Below are 20,979 nucleotides of genomic sequence, written 5' to 3' on the forward strand. Positions count from 1 at the left end.
CACCGGATCCTAGACCTTGTACCCTGGACACCTGCTCACAACGTCAACCGGACCGGGTGCTGGTCCCCTTCCCATGGCACTCATCCAGCCTCCGGCCATGGACATGTCCCCCGGAGCTGTGTCCTATTCCCTGGGTGTTCAAATGTTGGCTGCTGTCTGTGTTGTGTTGCCTCCCACAGTGTTCAGGTACACGTCCAAGCTTCGCAGTCTGATTGGGATGCTAGGCAATGACTCCCACATGCTACATGACGCCATGGGAATCCACTTGCGTTGAGTGAATAACAATAATCTTTATTGTCACAAGTTGGCTTACATTAACACTGCAATGAAGTTACTGTGAAAAACCCCTAGTCGCCACATTCCGGCCCCTGTTCGGGTACACAGAGGGAGAATTCAGAAACTGGAGCACCCGGAGGAAACCAACGTAGCACGGGGAAATTGTGCAGACTCCACACAGATAGTGACCCAAGCCGGGAATCAAACCTGGCTACCCACTGTGCTACCTTGTTGCCCAACTTAACCACAGTTGCCAATTTCATGGAAGCTACAGCCTTCGACTGCAAGGCCAGAGGTCTCAGCAGTCGTTGGGGGTTATGGGTGGTCGTTGGGGCAGACGGGCAGGGACAAGGGTTGCCCCCGGAATGGGTACAAATGATCCAGGGATTGCCATGATTGTGCCGCGAGCGGTTGCCCTCCCAGCGTCCCACCTCACCCCACCCCACCATAGAGCCCCACCCTTGCGGAGGGTCGCCCACCATCAGCCGAGAGCCCCCAGCCCCCGCCGAGCACGGGCAGCAAGCCCATCGCTCCCGGGCTCTTTGCCTGTGAGCAAAGATGGCTACTCCCTTCCTCAGATCCCCACAGAAGCGTTTCCGCAAGTTCATGTTTTTAAAAAGGAGTACTAATCGGCACCAGTTTGAGCACTTGCTGGAGAGGCCACTGGATAAGCGGTGGCTCTCGTTAATTGTATGGAAATGGGCTTAAGTGGTGATAATTGGTTTCTCACCACGCGACAGCGAGATCCCGATTTACCATACGGGAGCGGGCGGTTGCATCGCACACTGTTTGGTGCCTGGGACGGATCTCGTTTTTGGCCTCTCCCGCTATTCACCGGCATCGTTTCACTCGAGTGAGAGCGTAAAGAGGCCAGAGGATCGTACCCTTAATCTTTAATCACATCTCACTGGTGAACAGCATGTTGCAATCTGTAGCTCGATGGAAATGAGGCTGGGGGCCTAATCTTGTAAACCTGAGTGGTTTTAGGGATACAGTATTTAAGTTTGGGGATTGTTCCTTGAAGCTCCACCAGCTCCCTGATCCTGCAATCCATGCACCCAGAAATGGCACAGATGAATTCCTAAGATTTCTAAATTGCTGCGGTGTTTATACTGAACTGATTTTTTCAAACTGAAAAGTGCCATTTGTGTGTGAGTGAAATAAAAAGGTGATCTTGCATCTATCCATTATCCACCCTGTGTAGTAGCTTTCTGTCTGTTCCCAGAAATGTCTTGGTCATGACTATTTTTATACTGGGAGCCTGTGGTTTGCGTGCCATTCTCCTCTGATAAACACTAGGATTGCGATAGCTTTCATCTTGTGCTCGTTATAATGCATGTTATCAAGATAGGTGCAAGATTAAATTGCGTTTGGCTAAATGTTACAATCACAAGTCTAGCTTAAGGAAAGCCGTGTGATACTTGAAAAGCATGAATTACATTGATGCATCATGGTCATCAGGTTTTCATTTAACTAAAATATTGCAAAGACTTGAATGTTTAGGAACCATATGATTGATCTATAATTTTATACCCATGCAAAGCAAAATAAATAAATTAAAAACACCAGCTCAGAAATTGAAACTTTAACACTGTAAATGTTTCTTTGAGCATTAAGCTATCAGAATCCTGATGGATTTGGAGTTCATCTTGCAAGATTAGTCTTAAAAATAAAGAATTTACAAATTAGTTGGTAAATAATTATATAGCGGGGCAGCACGGTGGCACAGTGGTTAGCATTGCTGCCTCACGGCGCTGGGTTCCAAGTTCGATCACGGCTCTGGGTCACTGTCCGTGTGGAGTTTGCACATTCTCCCCGTGTTTGCGTGGGTTTCGCCCCCACAACCTAAAGATGTGCAGGCTAGGTGGATTGGCAACGCTAAATTGCCCCTTAATTGGAAAAAATGAATTGGGTACTCAAAATTTATAAAAAATAAAAACAGTATTCATTTGTGATGAATAACATCTATTTCTTAGGTGTTACATGGCCTGCTAAAACTCCGAATGACAGATGTCGTGTTACGCACACTAAGATAACACGGGCTGCAACGGGATGCAGCTTTACCTGAGAGATACTCCACACCTTGAAGTTAGTTCAATTTGATTTATTGAACCTGTCACACAGTTAGCTCAATCCTCTGTGAGTTCGACTCTGCTAACCTAGTGTGATTACTCTGTCTGACTGAACCAGACTAGCTCTTTGCCACGTGCTGTAGGAGTTTTATGATATGTACATCCTGACTCACACTGTAGATGTCACCAGTGGAAGAGGCGGCGTGTGAGTGCCTCGTGCCTTTTATAGTGGGAAACCACCCCCAAGTGTTCTGCCTGCTGATTGGTTATGTCCTGTTCTCTGAATTCATTAGCTGCCTGTCTGTATCTCATTATGTGCACGTCTGCATATCATGACATCTCCCCTTTTGAAATGTTTTTCTATGGCCTATCTGAAAGTATTTACATGTGTAGGCCAAAAAACTAACTTATTTACATACAGTAGCAGATGGGAACATATGTACATGTGAAAACAGAACATAGCAAACAAAACAAGTGTTCATAAGTCCAGTCTCTGGGGCTTGCGTCTGATCCTGGTTGACCGCCGGAGAGGTGGTGGTGGTGGGGGGGGAGACGCCTTGATAGGTGGGATTGAAGCCAGACTGGTGGCCTCATGGTTCGAGGTATCAGGAGGTGGCACAATAATGGATGGAAACAATGAAGAATGTGGTTGTGGGCGTGCAACTGTGCGCAGTGCCCGTCTGTTACACCGCACAACAGAGCCATCAGCCATACGCACAACACACGATTGAGGAGCAGCCTGTCGAACAACAACAGCTGGAACTGACCAGCCTCCATCAGGAAGCTTGATCCAAACAGCATCTGCCGGGAATAGCACAGGCAAATCAGTGCCATGTGCATTATAGCTCTGCTTTTGCCGGTCCCTGAGTTTCTGCACCTTCTGCAGATCCGGGAGGTGATCCAGGTCAGGCAAGTGTATGGCTGGAAGAGTCGTCTGCAGGTCCCTGTTCATCAGGAGTTGAGCCGGTGACATTCCGGTAGACAGAGGGGTTGCCCTGTACGCAAGTAGCGCATGGTTGACATCAGAAGCAGAATCCGCGGCCTTGCAGATGAGCTGCTTCACTATGTGCACCCCTTTCTCAATCTTCCCGTTGGACTGCGGATAATGTGGGCTGGAAGTGACGTGATGAAACTGATATACCTGGGCAAATCTTGACCACTCTGGGCTGCTGAAGCAAGGACCGTTGTCACTCATGGCAGTGAGTGGAATACCATGCCTGGAGAACGTCTCCTTACAGGCCTTGATGACGGTCTTGGATGTGAGGTCCGAGAGCTTCACAATTTCTGGGTAGTTAGAAAAATAATCAATGATTAACACATAATCACTACCATTGGCATGAAAGAGGATGATGCCCACCTTGGACCAAGGGGAGGTCACGATTTTGTGCTGCTGAAGCGTCTCCTTGCCCTGTGCTGGCTGGAAGTGTTGACAGGTCAGACAGTTGAGGACCATATTTGAGATATCCTGACTAATCCCAGGCCAGTAGACAGCTTGCCTGGCTCTGCGCCTGCACTTCTCGACACCCAGATGTCCCTCATGGATTTGCCGGAGCACCAAGCTCTGGAGACTGAGTGGAATGACAGCTTGAGGAGGATGCCATCAACCACCGTCAGGTCGTCCTTCACATTGAAGAATTGAGGGCACTGCCCTTTTTGCCAGCCATTGGCGAGGTGGCGCATGACACACTGCAGAAGAGGGTCTTTGGCTGTCTCACCGCGAATGCGAATCACCTTTTCATCCACCGCCAGGAGGTTACTGGCCCACAGCTGCACCTGTGATTCAATCTGTTGGATGAATGCCGGCGGGTCAGCAGGCAAGGTTATGGAGTGGGACAAGGTATCCGCAATAATGAGCTCCTTGCCAGGCATGTACACGAGTTCAAAGTCATACCTTCTGAGCCTGAGGAGGATGCGCTGCAGCCGGGGCGTCATATCGTTCAGGTTCTTATGGATAATGTGGACCAGAGGCCTGTGGTCCGTCTCGACGGTGAACGTCGGCAGGCCATAGACATAAGTGTGGAACTTGAGAATTCCAGTAAGAAGGCCCAGGCATTCCTTTTCAATTTGGGCATACCGCTGCTCGGTGGGTGTCATTGCTCGTGATGCGTAGGCAACCAGTGCCCAGGATGAGGTGTCATCGCGCTGGAGCAACACCGTGCCGATGCCGGCCTGGCTCGCATCTGTCGAGATTTTTGTTTCCCTGTCAGGGTCAAAAATTGCCAATACAGTGGCAATGGTAAGCTTGGCTTTCAGCTCCAACCACTCTGCTTGATGAGCTGCCTGCCACTCAAAGGAGTGCCTAAAAAGCGCAGTACCGCCTTCTTGTCTTAAGGGGTCTTCATGGCTTCGATCGTCTTGACCATGTCTGCATCAGGGCGCACACCCTGTTGAGATATCTGGTCACCTAAGAACTTAAGTGTCAACATGCCAAAACAACACTTGGCCCAGTTCAGCTTGAGGCCATTTGCATGGACACGGCGGAAAACCTGCTGGAGATGAGAGATGTGCTCTTCGGTGATCGTGGACCATGTGATAACGCGAACCTATTCAATGCCCTCCATCATCTGCTCCATGATTCTATGGAAGATCTCCGAGGCCGAGACAATGCCAAACGGCATACAATTGTAGCAGTACCTGCCAAACGTTGTGTTTGAAGGTGCAGAGCCTTCTGCTGGACTCATCCAGCTGGATTTGCCAGAATCCCTGTGATGCATCTAGCTTTGTGAAAAACCGGGCGTGTGCCATCTCACTTGTGAGTTCCACCCGCTTCGGGATGGGGTAGTGTTCCCCCATTATATTCTGGTTGAGATCCTTGGGATCAGTGCAGATGCGCAGCTCCCACAAAGGCTTTTTCACACATACCATCGATCTGACCCAGTCAGTTGGTTCTGTAATTTTAGAGATGATGCCCTGGTCCTGAAGATCCTTGAGCTGTGCCTTCAGGCGCTCCTTCAGTGGAGCCGGGACCTGGCGTGGTGCGTGGACCACAGGAACAGGATCTTGTACCGATATGGCAGAGTGTCCATCCCGTCGAACACATCCAGATACTGAGCGAGGATGTGGTCAATGCCGGCTTGAAGATCCCTGTTGGGGGAGGTCATTGTGTAGACCCGCTGCTCAAGGTGTAGCTGCTTGCATGAATGTGCGCCGAGCAGGGAGGCCCTGTCTGGCTTGATGATCTGAAACAGTAGCCGTGCGTGATTGCTCTTGTTGAAGATGAGCAGATGGCAGGATTCCAGTGCTGTGATGGCATTGCCATTATAGTCCTGGAGCTGGCAGGCTGCTGGAATGAGCTTGGGTGGCTTCTTGATGCGGTTGAAATCTGCCTGCGAAAGGAGATTGGCAGACACACCTGTGTCCAGCTTGAACTGGATAGAGCATTGATTTACTTGCATCACCGCACGCCATTTGTCCGCAGAATCCACAGTGAGGATGGGCAGGCTCCATGATGATGTCGGTGAGGCATGTTCACGTGTGGTAATGATGCCCACATGGTAGGGGGACTCCAGGCAGTCGTCCTCTGGGTCCGTTGTATTGCCAGGATCAGAATCTTGTAAACCTTGCTGTACACTTCGAACGGGTCTGCGTTGGAATTGGGAGCGTTGGCCCTTGACTGGTGATGCAGACCTGCACACGGCTGCATAGTGTCCAGGCTTTCCACAATTTAAACATCGCCTGCCTCTTGCAGGGCCGCTTTCATCAAGGCTGAGGCACTGCATCCGGGCAATGGCCCGCACACTCTCTGCCTCGTGGGAGGCAAGTTTCTCCTTTTCAACCGATTTATATTGGGAATACCGATTTTTTGCGTGCTCATGCACTGTACATGTTTTGATCGTGACTGGCAGGGTCATATTCTTGATTTTTAAAAGCTGCTCTCTCAGAGGATCAGAGTGAACTCCAAAAACGATCTGGTCCCTGATCATGGAGTCAGCAATATCACCAAAGTTGCAGGACAGCGCTAGTAGACCGAGATTAGTTAAGAAGGAGTTGAAAGATTCATCTTTACCTTGGAGGCGTTGTTTGAACATATAGCGCTCGAAGATTTCATTGGTTTCCACTTCACAATGACTATCAAACTTGCCCAGGACGGTCTGAAACTTTGTCTTGTAGTGGCCTTCGGTGAAGTTAAGCGAGTTGAAGATTTGGATGGCTTGATCCCTTGCAGTTGAGAGGAGAAGCGCGATCTTTCTTGTGTCAGATGCACCCTTGAGGTCTGAGGCTTCGATGTACAGCAGAAACCTTTGCTTGAAAGTCCGCCAGTTGTACTGAGATTGCCGGAGGTCCGCAACTGTTGAGGAGCCTGGATCTTCTCCATGGTGCTGGGATACATTTTCTGGTCGTCACGGAACAGATTCAGGAAAATCACATTGGGATCGCGGTCTCCTGGTATCATGTCGTGTGAAGCACATTAAGATAACACGGGCTGCAACTGGATGCAGCTTTACCTGAGAGATACTCCACACCTTGAAGTTAGTTCAATTTGATTTATTGAACCTGTCACATAGTTAGCTCAATCCTCTGTGAGTTCGACTCTCTGCTAACCTAATGTGATTACTCTGTCTGACTGAACCAGACTAGCTCTTAGCCACGTGCTGTAGGAGTTATATGATACAGACACCAGTGGAAGAGGTGGAGTGTGAGTGCCTCATGCCTTTTATAGTGGGAAACCACCCCCAAGTGTTCTGCCTGCTAATTGGTTATATCCTGTTCTCTGTATTCATTAGCTGCCTGTCTGTATCTCATTATGTGCATGTCTGCATATCATGACTGCAGACAGGGAGCAGACACACAGTCTGTCACATTGCAAAAAGATGATCAATGGATGTCCTTTACCTATATTTAAAGCAAGCATTGGATAATTTACAGGGCCTAGTGTCTGCTTTTGCCATGGTTCATCTATGATTTACCATGAGGCAGCTAGCACCAGTGCTATTTGCTCTGAGGCAACCAGCACTAGTGCTGTTCACTCTGAGACAGTTAATGCCAGTGCTGTTTTTCTTTGAGATAGTCAATGCCAGTGCTGTTTGCCCTGAGACAGTCAAAGCTGCCTAGGGGCTGGTTTAGCACAGCGGGCTAAACAGCTGGCTTGTAATGCAGAACAAGGCCAGCAGCGTGGGTTCAATTCCTGTACCGGCCTTCCCGAACAGGCGCCGGAATGTGGTGACTAAGGGCTTTTCACAGTAACCTACTTGTGACAATAAGCGATTATTATTATGCTGTTTTCCCTGAGACAGTCAATGCCAATGCTGTTTTCCCTGATACAGTCAATGCCAGTGCTGATGGCCCTGAGACCGTAAATGCCAGTGCTGATTGCCCTGAGACCGTCAATGCCAGTGCTGTTTGCCCTGAGACCGTCAATGCCAGTGCTATTACCCTGAGATAGTCAATGCCAGTGCTTATTGCCCTGAGACCATCAATGCCAGTGCTGTTTGCCCTGAGACCATCAATGCCGGTGCTGTTTGCCCTGAGACCATCAATGCCAGTGCTGTTTGCCCTGAGACCATCAATGCCAGTGCTGTTTGCCCTGAGACCATCAATGCCAGTGCTGTTTGCCCTGAGACAGTCAATGGCAATGCTATTACCCTGAGATAGTCAATGCCAGTGCTTATTGCCCTGAGACCATCAATGCCAGTGCTGTTTGCCCTGAGACCATCAATGCCAGTGCTGTTTGCCCTGAGACCATCAATGCCAGTGCTGTTTGCCCTGAGACCATCAATGCCAGTGCTGTTTGCCCTGAGACAGTCAATGCCAGTGCTGTTTGCCCTGAGACAGTCCATGCCAGTGCTGTTTCCATTATTAAAGATAAGATTGTGAAGTACTTGGAAGTGTATGATTAAAATAGGACAAAGTAAGCAGGGCTTCATCAAGGGGAGGTCATGTCTGACAAATTTGTTAGAATTCTTTGAGGAGATAACAAGGAAGTTAGATGAAGGAGAACCAGTGAACGTGATCTATTTAGATTTCCAGAAGGTCTTTGACAAGATGCTGAGTAGGAGGCTGTTAAATAAGTTAAGAGCCCATGGTGTTAAGGGTAAGTTACTGGCACAGACAGAGGATTGGCTAACTGGCAGAAGGCAGGGAATGGGGATAAAGGGGTCTTTTTCAGGATGGCAGCCAGTGACTAGTGGTGTGCTTTGTTGGGACCACAATTAACGATCTAGAAGAAGGAACTGAGGGCTCTGTTGCTAAGTTTGCAGATGATGCAAAAATATGCAGAGGGACAGATAGTATTGAGGAAGCAGGGGGGGTTTTGGAAGAACTTGGACGGGTTAGGAGAGTGGGCAAAGAAGTGGCAGATGGGATACAATGTGGAAAAGTGTGAGGTTATGCACTTTGGTAGGAAGAATGGAGGCATAGACTATTTCCTAAATGGAAAAAGGCTTTGGAAATCAGAAGCACAAAGGGACTTAGGAGTCCTAGATCAAGATTCTATTAAGGTTAATGTGCAGGTTCAGTTGGCCGTTAGTAAGGCAAATGCAATGTTAGCATTCATTTTGAGAGCAGGTATGTACTACTGAGGCTGTATACGGCTCTGGTCAGATCTCATTTGGAGTATTGTGAGCAGTTTTGGGCCCCATATCTAAGGAAGGATGTGTTGGCCCTCGGAAAGGTCCAGAGGAGGTTCACAAGAATGATCCCTGGAATGAAGAGCTTGTCATATGAGGAGCAGTTGAGGACTCTGGGTCTGTACTCATTGGAGTTTAGAAGGATGAGGGGGGGTCCCTATTGAAACTTACAGGATACTGAGAGGTGTGGATAGAATGGACATGAGAGGATGTTTCCACCAGTAGGAAAAACTAGAACCCGAGGGCAGAGCCTCAGACTGAAGGGTGGAGTTCGAGGTCCTCCTGGCTCTGTTGATCTCCCTTGCAACCTAGTAAAAGTACTCTGGGTCCTGTGATCCTTGTACCTAATCCCCCACAAAATTGTGATCACAGACTCTGAGGCCCATTTGTTCCTCTTCCAGACCTCAAAATCCACCCCGATCACTTGCTTGGAACTTGGGACCACTAATCTATGCGGGCTCCGACTATGGCACTTTATGATGAGGTTTATGGCCCAAAGTGCTCTCTCAAGAACTCATTATTCAAGGCTTTTAACAGTGTGTTGATGAAGCATCCAAAAATGAACTTTCCTGTATTTATTTCAACAGTTTATGAATCAAAATGTTCTACTCTTGGTTGCCTTGGAGCGAACAGCGCTGGCACTGGCTACCATATGTTGCCTCAGAAATAATATTCAACCGGACTTCCGGTTGCGGCGATGCGGAGCTAAGCCGCACATTTCGGCGACTCCCGCTAGACCGGACTTTTGGGCTCTCCAGAGGAGCCCCAACGGAAATCTTTCGACGACTTCCCGTGTGGGAAGGTGAGAGCAAGGTCCCCCTTCCATAGTATATGGTGTGGATCAGAAGTGAAGCGGTTAAAAAAAGTGGCTTTGGAGCAGCGAAAGAAACGAGGGAGAAAAAACAAGATGGCGGAGGGCGGAGATCGAGCAGCATGGGGGGCCGGAGCAACAGGAGTTTCTCAGGCGCTGCGTGGAGGAGCTTAAGAAACCGGTGCTGGCACCACTGCTGACGGCGATCGAGGGGCTGAAGGAGACCCAGAAGGCCCAAGGGGTAGAGATCCGAGAGGTGCGGGAAAAGGCCACCGAGAATGAGGACGAGATCTTGGGCCTGGCGGTGAAGATGGAGGCGCACGAGGCGCTGCATAAGTGGTGGGCCGAAAGATTCGAGGACCTGGAGAACAGGTCGAGGAGGAAGAATCTTCGGATTCTGGGTCTCCCTGAAGGGCTGGAGGGGGCCGATGCCGGGGCATATGTGAGCACGATGCTCCATTCGCTGATGGGTGCGGAGGCCTCTCCGAGTCCCCTGGAGCTAGATGGGGCTCATCGGGTCCTGGCGAGGAGACCCAAGGACAACGAGCCGCTAAGGGCGGTAGTGGTGAGGTTTCATCGTTTCGTGGACAGAGAATGTGTCCTGGGATGGGCCAAGAAGGAGCGGAGCAGCAGGTGGGAGAATGTGGTGATCCGAATCTATCAGGACTGGAGTACGGAGGTGGCAAAGAAGAGAGCTGGTTTTAATCGGGCCAAGACGGTGCTGCATAGGAAGGGGGTGAGATTCAGAATGCTGCAGCCAGCGCGATTGTGGGTCACGTTTCAGGATCGACACCACTACTTTGAAACGCCTGAAGAGGCTTGGACCTTTATACAAACTGAAAAGTTGGACTCAAACTGAGGGTCTGTGGTTGTGGGGGGGATGTCGGTTGTATACAGGGTTTTAACTATGCGTAAGGAATGTTCCACGGGTGGGGCGATGGATGGGGATGGGGGAAGAGGTCTGATGGGGAGACTGTGGGGAATGTGGGGGCGGTGCTGTAGGGAGGTGAGGCCCGGGGATGGGGGAATTGGGATAAGGCCACAACAGGAGCTGCGCCAGAGGGGGCGGGGCTGGCTCAGGAAAGCGTGAGGGGGGGGGATGGAGGAGCACACACCGATTGCTGGGAGGAGGAGGAGGAGGGGGGATTTCCACATGGGGGGGTCAACGGGAAGGCGGGAGAAGCCGGGTTCAGCAGGTGTCAGCTGACTTACGGGAGTGTTATGGGGGGAGCAAAAGACATCGATATGGATCATGCGGGGGGGGGGGGGGGGGGGGCGAAATAGGGTTGCTGCTGCATTGGCCGAGGGGGAACTGAAAACAGAAGAGGTGGTCGGGGCGGGGGTTCCCCGTCTGGGGGACTGGAGGGTGCGGGAGGCGAGGGCACGGGACTGGCCTAAAACAGGAGATGGCTAGTTGGCAGGGGGAGGGGGAAGCCCCCCGTGTGAAGCCCCCCAATCCGGCTGATAACGTGGAATGTGAGGGGCCTGAATGGGCCGGTTAAGAGGGCCCGAGTGTTCGCGCACTTAAAGGGACTGAAGGCAGACGTGGTCATGCTTCAGGAGACACATTTGAAGGTGGCAGACCAGGTCAGTTTAAGAAAGGGATGGGTAGGACAGGTATTCCATTTGGGGCTGGATGTGAAGAATAGAGGGGTGGCAATACTGGTGGGGAAGCGGGTGTCGTTTGAGGCCAAGAATATAGTAGTGGGCAGTGGAGGTCGATACGTGATGGTGAGCGGTAGGCTGCAGGGGGCGTGGGTGGTATTGGTAAACATATACACCCCGAACTGGGACGATGCTGGATTTATGAAGTGTATGTAGGGGCGCATTCCGGACCTGGAGGTAGGAAGGTTGATAATGGGGGGTGATTTTAACACGGTGTTGGACCCAGCATTAGATCGTTCCAGATCTAGGACGGGGAACAGGCCGGCTGCAGCCAAGGTGCTTAGGGGGTTTATGGACCAGCTGGTGGGTGTGGATCCGTGGAGATTTGCCAGGCTCCTGGCCAGGGAATTTTCTTTTTTCTCCCACGTACACAAAGCCTACTCCCAGATACATTTTTTTGTTCTGAGCATGGCGCTGATACCGAAAGTGGAGGGAACGGAGTATTTGGCCATAGCCATCTCAGACCACGCCCCGCACTGGGTGGAACTGGAGTTGGGAGAGGAGAGGGACCAACGCCCGCTGTGGCGTTTGGATTTGGGATTACTGGCAGATGAGGAGGTGTGCGGGAGGGTACGGGGGTGCATGGAAAAGTATTTGGAGGCCTACGACAACGGGGAGGTGCAGGTGGGGGTAGTATGGGAGGCGTTGAAGGCGGTGGTCAGGGGAGAGATAATTTCTGGACCAACTGAGGTTCCCGAGGGTGGAGGAGCAGGAGGTGGCTGGTTTGGGGGCGCCAATTGGGTTGGAGGAGCTGATTAAAGGACTGGGGAGCATGCAGGCGGGGAAGACCCCGGGACCAGATGGGTTCCAGGTTGAGTTTTACAGGACGTACGCGGACCTGTTAGCCCCGTTGCTGGTGAGGACTTTCAATGAGGCAAGGGAGGGGGGGACCCTGCCCCCGACAATGTCCGGGGCGATGATCTCTTTGATCCTGAAGCGGGATAAGGACCCACTGCAATGTGGGTCATCTAGGCCGATTTCGCTCCTTAATGTGGATGCTAAGTTGCTGGCAAAAGTGCTGGCTACGAGGATTGAGGACTGTGTCCCGGGGGTGATTCACGAGGACCAGACGGGATTTGTAAAGGGCAGGCAGCTAAACGCTAATGTGCGGAGGCTCCCAAACGTGATTATGATGCCATTGGTGGAGGGAGAGGCGGAGATAGTGGCAGCTATGGACGCGGAGAAGGCCTTTGACCGAGTAGAGTGGGAGTATCTCTGGGAAGTGTTGCGGAGATTTGGGTTTGGGGAGGGGTTTATCAGTTGGGTTAAGCTCCTATATAGAGCCCCGGTGGAGTGTGGTTATGAATCAGCGGGGGTCGGAGTATTTTCGGCTGTATCGAGGGACGAGGCAGGGGTGCCCCCTGCCCCCTAGGAGTTGGGGGGCCCTGCATAAACTTAATTTGACGCGGCTGGTGGAGCAGATGGAGGAGGACTTCAAGCGATGGGATATGTTGCCACTCTCGCTAGCGGGCAGGGTACAGTCGATTAAAATGATGGTCCTCCCGAGGTTTCCTTTTGTGTTCCAGTGCCTTCCTATTATGATCACAAAGGCCTTTTTTAAGAGGGTGGGTAGGCAGGAGCATCATGGGTTTTGTGTGGGCAAACAAGACCCCGAGGGTAAGGAGGGGGTTTCTGGAGCGTAGTAGGGACAGAGGAGGGCTGGCGTTGCTGAATCTGGGGGGCTACTATTGGGCAGCCAACGTGGCGATGAGCCGTAAGTGGGTGATGGAGGGCGAGGGGGTGGCATGGAAGAGGTTGGAGATGGCGTCCTGCAAAGGAACGAGCCTGGGGGCGCTGGTGACGGCACCGCTGCCGCTCTCGCCGACAAGGTACACCACGAGTCCGGTGGTGGCGGCAACGCTAAAGATCTGGGGGCAGTGGAGATGATACAGGGGTGCGATGGGAGCCTCGGTGTGGTACCCAATCAGTGATAACCATCGGTTTGTCCCAGGAAGGATGGACGGGGGGTTTCGGAGCTGGCATTGGGCAGGGATTAGAAGAATGGGGGACTTGTTCATTGATGGGACGTTTGCGAGCCGAGGGGCGCTGGAGGAGAAGTTTAGGCTACCCCCGGGAAACGCTTTCAGGTACATGCAAGTAAGGGCGTTTGTGAGGCGACAAGTGAGGCAATTCCCGTTGCTCCCGGCACAGGGGATTCAGGACAGGGTGATTTCGGGTGTATGGGTCGGAGAGGACAAGGTGTCGGCGATACATCAGGAGATGAAAGAAGAGGAGGAGGCTTTGGTCGAGGAGCTGAAGGGCAAAAGGGAGGATGAGTTGGGGGAGGAGATTGAAGAGGGTCTGTGGGCTGATGCCCTAAGTAGGGTTAATTCCTCTTCCTCGTGTGCCAGGCTTAGCCTGATACAGTTTAAGGTTATTCACAGAGCGTATATGACAGGGGCGAGGCTGAGTAGGTTCTTTGGGATGGAAGACAGATGTGGGAGGTGCTCAGGAAGCCCGGCGAATCACGCCCATATGTTCTGGTTGTGACCGGCACTGGATGGGTTCTGGAGGAGGGTTGCGAGGACTATGTCTAAGGTGGTGAAAGTCCAGGTCAAGCCAAGTTGGGGGCTTTGCGTCCCTGGTAGCCCGGCGGAGGATCTTGCTGTTGTGGAAAGACACGAAGCCCCCCAGCGTGGAAGCCTGGATAAATGACATGGCAGGGTTCATCAAGCTGGAGAGGATAAAGTTCGCCTTGAGATGGTCTGTGCAGGGGTTCTTCAGGCGGTGGCAACCGCTCCTAGACTATCTCGCGGAGCGTTAGATGGAGGTCGGTCAGCAGCAGCAGCAACCCAGGGAGGGGGGGGCGTCTCTTTCGGTGGGGGGGGGGGGGGGGGGGGGTAGAAGGGTGGGCGGGGAAAGGGTTTTTTCCTAGAGGCACTTGAGAAAGGAAAAACATAAACATGTGGGAAAGTCAATATGTGCGGGAGGAACCCATTGTACAAGTTCTGTATTATGTTGGATTGATATGTTTATGTCTTGTTCTGTTACTTTTCTTTTTTGTTACGGAGGGGGGGTTTGGACGGTTGAAAATTTTTGTTGAAAAATTCAGAATAAACATATTTTTTAAAAAAGAAATAATATTCAACCTGTGTGATGTTGATATGATTGCCTAACATGCCACCAGACTTGCCAGAAGATTTATAAGGAGAATACTTTTTGTTAAAGGTTGTCAGGTAAAACATTTTAATATGATGAGAGGGCAAAGCCAAAGGAACCAAGTGTCATGTGTTTACATATTTAAGAGGCCAGAGTTCGAAGAACGCAGAGTTCTTCGAGTCTTATAGGGCTGAAGGAGGTTACAATGATGGGGAGTGTTGAGGCCATTGCACAAGTTGAACTTGAGCGATCTCGTTTATGGTGACATAACATCTGGGTGGGAACCTCATTTCAATACCATAGATTATCATAGAATTTACAGTGCAGAAGGAGGCCATTTGGCCCATCGAGTCTGCACCGGCTCTTGGAAAGAGCATCCTACCCAAGGTCAACACCGCCACCGTATCCCCATAACCCAGTAACCCCACCCAACACTAAGGGCAATTTTGGACACTAAGGGCAATTTATCATGGCCAATCCACCTAACCTGCACATCTTTGGACTGTGGGAGGAAACCGGAGCACCCGGAGGAAACCCACGCACACACGGGGAGGATGTGCAGACTCCGCACAGACAGTGACCCTAGCCAGAATCGAACCTGGGACCCTGGAGCTGTGAAGCAATTATGCTATCCACAAGGCTACTGTGCTGCCCCATACGTTTTAATAAATGTTATTATAATTAGTGGCTTCATTGCCATATGTTTTCTTACACATTTAGAATCTCCTCTGGTTTACAACTTATTTTTTAAAATGTGAAGTTGTCGAGGGGAACCCACCGGGGGTGCACACGTAAGTATAACCCCTGGGGAGAGAGGGACATGCCTGGCACTGCCAGGGTGCAGTCAGGGGGCACTGCCAGGGGACAGGCCCCTCTGGGTGTTCCTTGGGGGAGGGGTGGGGTGGGGAGGATTCCCCTTATGTGTGCAGGAGGGGATGCCCCGGTGCTTGTTGTGGGGTGGGGGGGGGGGAGGGGAGAGTTCCCTTAATTGTGGACGGGGAGCATGTCCCGGTTCGTGAGGGGCGGGTTTCCCCGTTTCCGTGGAGGATGTATGTTTTTTTTATCACAATCAGGCTTAAAAAGGACGCCCTGATCCCTGTTGAGCCGGCATTGCTGGCTCTATAAAGTCCTGTCCCGTCATCGTGATGGCAAAGACAACTGCAATAACATTCATGAAACCCATGGGGATGACATGATTAATATTCCCATACCCGCTGATAAGTGGAAGCCCATTAGTTGGGACTCATAGAATCATCCCTTAAATTGCTGGCCTGGATTGTGACCAGCTGTTCCGGTTGGGATCTATGTGCAGTTTGCCGCATTGCGGCCTTTTCTTATAGTTATAAATAAACCTCCATTTGAATCACCTTCTCGGTTCGTCTGAGATTTTGTAACCACGTCTGCAGATTTTTGTACACAGAGTGCATTAATATCTGGAGAGAAAACTCGGCTGTGCATCTTGTGAACTGCACGTCGATTTTTTTCACCTCAGCCAGCACTCAATGCACAGAGTAGATGATTCCACCCATTATGTGTTATTTTACCTTTTGGTCAAAACCTTGAAGTTGGGATCTAATTAAGTTCATGGCTAATAGGAGTTGATGTAGAATATGACTCTACAGATGACTCTACATCACTTGGAACTAGTCCTGATAACTTGGGAGGCTCAAGTTGTACAACCTCTGGCATCAGGTTAATGATTTGTTTCAGGGAAACCAAGCTTCAAAAACATAGATGCAAGACGTGCTTCGTCTGCCTCGTGCCACTCTAGATGCTGGAAATTTTCTAATTCAAAGTCTCAGAGGTGAAACTGAAACTGAATATGGGCAGGGACACAAAATTCCAATGAAGTCAATGGAACCAATTGTTGTGGAAAAAATCAACCACTTCAGGAGTCAGACTTGCTGTGATCAGATAAATGCAGTTTTATTGTTACACGAAGCTTTGGGAGAAAGCGTATGTACCCCGCGGTACAGTAGCCAGCCTTTCTCCCGGTTTGAATGGCAGTCATTCATTTTATACTTTGGGTTCACAATGAGCCCAGATACAAAACAATTATCACTTTGTTATCTTTAAACATTTTATAGATTGTACATCGCTATTTGTAAGCATTTTGCCATTTACACATGGCCATAGTCAAAGAGGTTTAACAGGTTACAGGCAGCGGCAGGAAGGTAGTATCGATTGTCCCTTTGTTTTAGGAAATGGCCCAAGACATTCGTATTAGCATATCATTGTGTATACCTTGGCTGAAGTCAGCTTTATTCAAGTGATGTCCCGCATTTATGTCTGGCATCCTTTGTCCTGGATCTGTTCCTATCTGTCCGACTGGCACCCCGCTGGACTCCAGGCATCAGTTATGTCTGCTTTATTATCTGTTACTTCAGCTTGTGTGTCAGGCAGCCATCTTCTGTGCCAAGTGCCCTTTTGAACCATTTCCCACTTCACAATTACGAGTCAGGGCATGTAATAGACGACAGATGTGATTGTGTTTTGCCGGACTCTGCCCTCGCCTCAATTTATTTGCGTCTGAAACCCTTGTCCATGCCTTGTTACGTCTAAACCTATTCCAATGCACTCCTGGTCTTGGGACAGTTGTATCTTCTGCAAAGTTGACATTCAAAATTTGGCTACCCTGTCCGAACTCACACTGAACCCCACTCACCCACATACCCTCTTCTTACTTAACTCCATTAGCTCTCAGTCAAGCAACACCTCAATTTTAAAATTTTCATCCTTCATGTCTCTGCCACTCCCTACTATCTTATAATAGTAAGAAGTCTTACAATACCAGGTTAAAGTCCAACAGGTTTGTTTTGAATCACTAGCTTTCGGAGCGCTGCTCCTTCCTCAGGTGAATGAAGAGGTATGTTCCAGAAACATATATATAGAAAAATTCAAAGATGCCAGACAGTGCTTTGAATGCGAGCATTAGCAGGTGATTAAATCTTTACAGAGCCAGAGATAGGGGTCACCCCAGATTAAAGAGGTGTGAATTGTCTCAAACCAGGACAGTTGGGAGGATCTCGCAGGCCAGATGGTGGGGGATGAATGTAATGCGACATGAATCCCAGATCCGGGTTGAGGCCGCACTCGTGTGCGGAACTTGGCTATAAGCTTCTGCTCAGCGATTCTGTGTTGTTGCGCGCCCTGAAGGCTGCCTGTGAGAACGCTTACCCGGAGATCAGAGGCTGAATGCCCTTGACTGCTGAAGTGTTCCCCGACTGGAAGGGAACGTTCCTGCCTGGTGATTGTCGCGCGATGTCCGTTCATTCATTGTTATAATAGTATAAAAGTCTGGTTCACTGAGAAAGAAAAAAATCTCGGTGCGAAAAAAAAATTGCGAAGATCGGAAAAAAATCTCAGCCAAACTCCAATTGCAACAACCTCGTGGAAGCCAGTAGCGTTGAAGAGAAAAAACTGCCCTGTAGAAAATTCATGGAGGGTTTGCAAACTCCAAAGCAATTCAGGACATTAGGTAAAATAGATGTAAACTGGAAAAATTTCAAACAACAGTTTGAACTGTATATCTCGGCCTTAGATCTCGAAGCTGTCAGTGATCAGCGAAGGATAGCACTGTTCCTCACAATGGCTGGACTGCAAGCTTTAGAAATATTCAACATATTCTATTTTGAGAATGAGGTTGACAAAAAAAATAACAAAGTTATAGAAATGCTCGACAGGCACTGTAAGCTCCAAATTAATGAAACTTTCGAACGATATATATTCCAGAAGAGTCCAGAAAGCAAGTGAAACACTTGACTGTTTCATTACTGATCTCAGGCTCAAAGCACAGACCTGTAATTTTTCAAATTCTACATGGTCAGATTGTATTCGGTATAAAAAATGAAAAGCTGCATGAAAGATTGCTCAGGCAACAGAACTCAACATTAGAAGATGCTGTTAAAATGTGTCGCGCAAGCGAACTGGCTAAAAATCAATATTCCGAAGTGATGGTCCGTGAAAGTGGCGTAGAAACGAGCAATATGGCTGACGTCATTGATTCTGTGGTGCACTTGAAAAAACAGCGCGCTCCAGATGGTGGCCATTTTGTGGACGACGCAACAAGCGTCATGACGTGCCAACATTGAGGCCATGCCCACCTAGTAAAAAAAATGCCCAGCCTTCAGTAAAACCTGTGCGAAGTGTCACAGACGTGACTATTTTGCCTCGCAATGTAGAACAGGAACTACTTTGCATCAATATAAAAAGAGAAGTACAGTTACTAAAGACAGAGCTGTACAAAAAGTAAATTCAAACAAATGAAATTAAAGCGAATAAACCCAACACTGTCCACGATGATTACAAATTAGAAGACACTTTCTTTGTCGGCATTGTAGAGAAAAAAAAAACTTCACAGGCAATTTCCGAAGCGGACAACTTAAAACCAATATTGATTGTTCATAATCAAGATGAGTGGACAATTCCATTGAAGATTAATGGAACTGACATTCAATTCAAATTGGATACTGGTGCTTGTGCTAATTTGATGAATTGGTCTTAGCCAAATTGAACACACAGCCTCGGATAGATGACAATGATTGTTAGTTAAGAGACTACAGTGGCAATGTCATTACTATGATGGGAGCATGTTATCTCACTGTCCAAGTTAAAGACATCACGATGCCTATAAAATTCAAGATTGTGGGACTGAAGCGTTCTTCATTATTAGGTGTACAGGCATTCGAGCTACTGCAGTTGGTTAAGCGGATTCACAGCAGAGACAAAATTTCAGGCAATGCAAAAGACCAAATAGATGCCATAATTGACAAGTTTCCACGCGTATTTCATGGAATGGGTACATTCCCATTCAAGTACAAAATACAGCTTAAGGAGATTGCCAAGCCAGTTATTCATCCACCAAGGAGGGTACCAGCCTGAAACTGGAACTTAACCGCATGCAGCAGCTAAGGATCATCACAAAAGTCGTAGAACCCGGGCAGCACGGTGGCGCAGCGGTTAGTGCTGCTGCCTCATGGCGCCGTGGTCCCAGGTTCGATCCCGGCTCTGGGTCACTGTCCATGTGGAGTTTGCACATTCTCCCTGTGTTTGCATGGGTTTTGCCCCCACAACCCAAAAGATGTGCACGGTAGGTGGATTGGCCACGCTAAATTGCCCCTTAATTGGAAAAAATGAATTGGGTACTCTAAATTTACTTTTTAAAAAGGTGATAGAACCAACTGACTGGGTTAGTTCAGTGGTATGCGTCAAACCAACACATGGGAGATCTCAGAATCTGCATTGATCGAAAGATCTCAATCAAAATATAAAAAGGGTACATTACCCAATTCCCAAACATGAAGAGATCACAAGTGAAATGGCACACATCAGAATATTTATAAAACTAGATGCTTTGAAAGGGTTTTGGCAACTGAAACTGGATGAAATCAGCAGAAAGTTACGTACTTTCAGCACTACATTTGGAAGATACTGTTTTAACAGAAAGCCTTTTGGTATAATAGTAACCTCCGAGACATTTCATCGAGTGATGGAACAAATGATAGAAGGTATTGAAGATGTCAGAGTATATGTTGACGACATCATTATATGGTCAGCAACTCAAGAACACAATGCAAGACTTCTTCAAGTCAAGTTTGGTTTATAACTCAATTGAACCAAATGTTGATTTGATATTTCCAAACTCACATGTTTTGGTGACTAGATTCACTCACGGTGTGCAGCCAGGCACCGAGAAGGTTGCAGCCATAAACAAAATGTCTTCACCCAAAGACAAGAAAGCGGTTCTCAGACTGTTCGGCGTCGTGAACTTTCTGGGAAAGTTCATTCCAAATTTATCATCAAGAACAACAACTCTCAAACAACTGATATGAAAGAATGTTCTATTCACATGGACGAAAGCACACGAAAAAGAGTGGTCTGACTTAAAGACAGCACTCACAACAACACCAGTTCTGTCATTTTTAATCCTTTGAGTGAAACAACGATATCAATAAATGCAAGTAACGTTGGCATAGGAGCTGTGCTACTTCAGAAAACATATGACGGGCAATGGCAACCAATAGCCTATGCCTAAGTTTAATTTGGAATGGAAATATGTGCAGATCAAAAAGGAGAGCCTAGCATTTGTCCACGCAGTGAAAACATTTCATCAGTATGTTTACATCCGCCATTTCACTATTATTATCCTTTACTCTATCTTTTTAAGGGGGGCAAGGCGATCCCGCCCATTGCCTCCACGAGGATCCAGCACTGGGCTTTGCTGTTGGATGCCTACGAACATTCATTGGAGGATCGGCCAGGGACCCAGATAGCGAACAATGACACAATGAGACGTTTGCCTTTACCAATAGCCCCACATCGACCCCAGGTGGATGAAGTGGGTGCCACTCTAAACTTCATGGACCCTTTGGCCGTCATGGCTTCTCGGATACGTGAATAGACTTTAACAGACCCGATTCTCACAAAAGTTCAACGCGTGCTATATGGAGGTCAGCATCGAAAGCTACCAGGCGAGCTAAGGGCGCGTTTT

The 20,979-nt window shown here is 49.0% G+C and overlaps 1 protein-coding gene across 2 annotated transcripts in view; it reads left to right on the forward strand.

Moving 5' to 3' along the window:
- Positions 1–20,979, forward strand: part of gramd1ba (GRAM domain containing 1Ba) — a 1,045,225-nt gene that overhangs the window by 270,099 nt on the left and 754,147 nt on the right. The gene's annotated exons all lie outside the window — the stretch shown is intronic.

The sequence above is a fragment of the Scyliorhinus torazame genome, chromosome 21, assembly GCF_047496885.1.
Source record: "Scyliorhinus torazame isolate Kashiwa2021f chromosome 21, sScyTor2.1, whole genome shotgun sequence".
Taxonomy (NCBI): domain Eukaryota; kingdom Metazoa; phylum Chordata; class Chondrichthyes; order Carcharhiniformes; family Scyliorhinidae; genus Scyliorhinus; species Scyliorhinus torazame.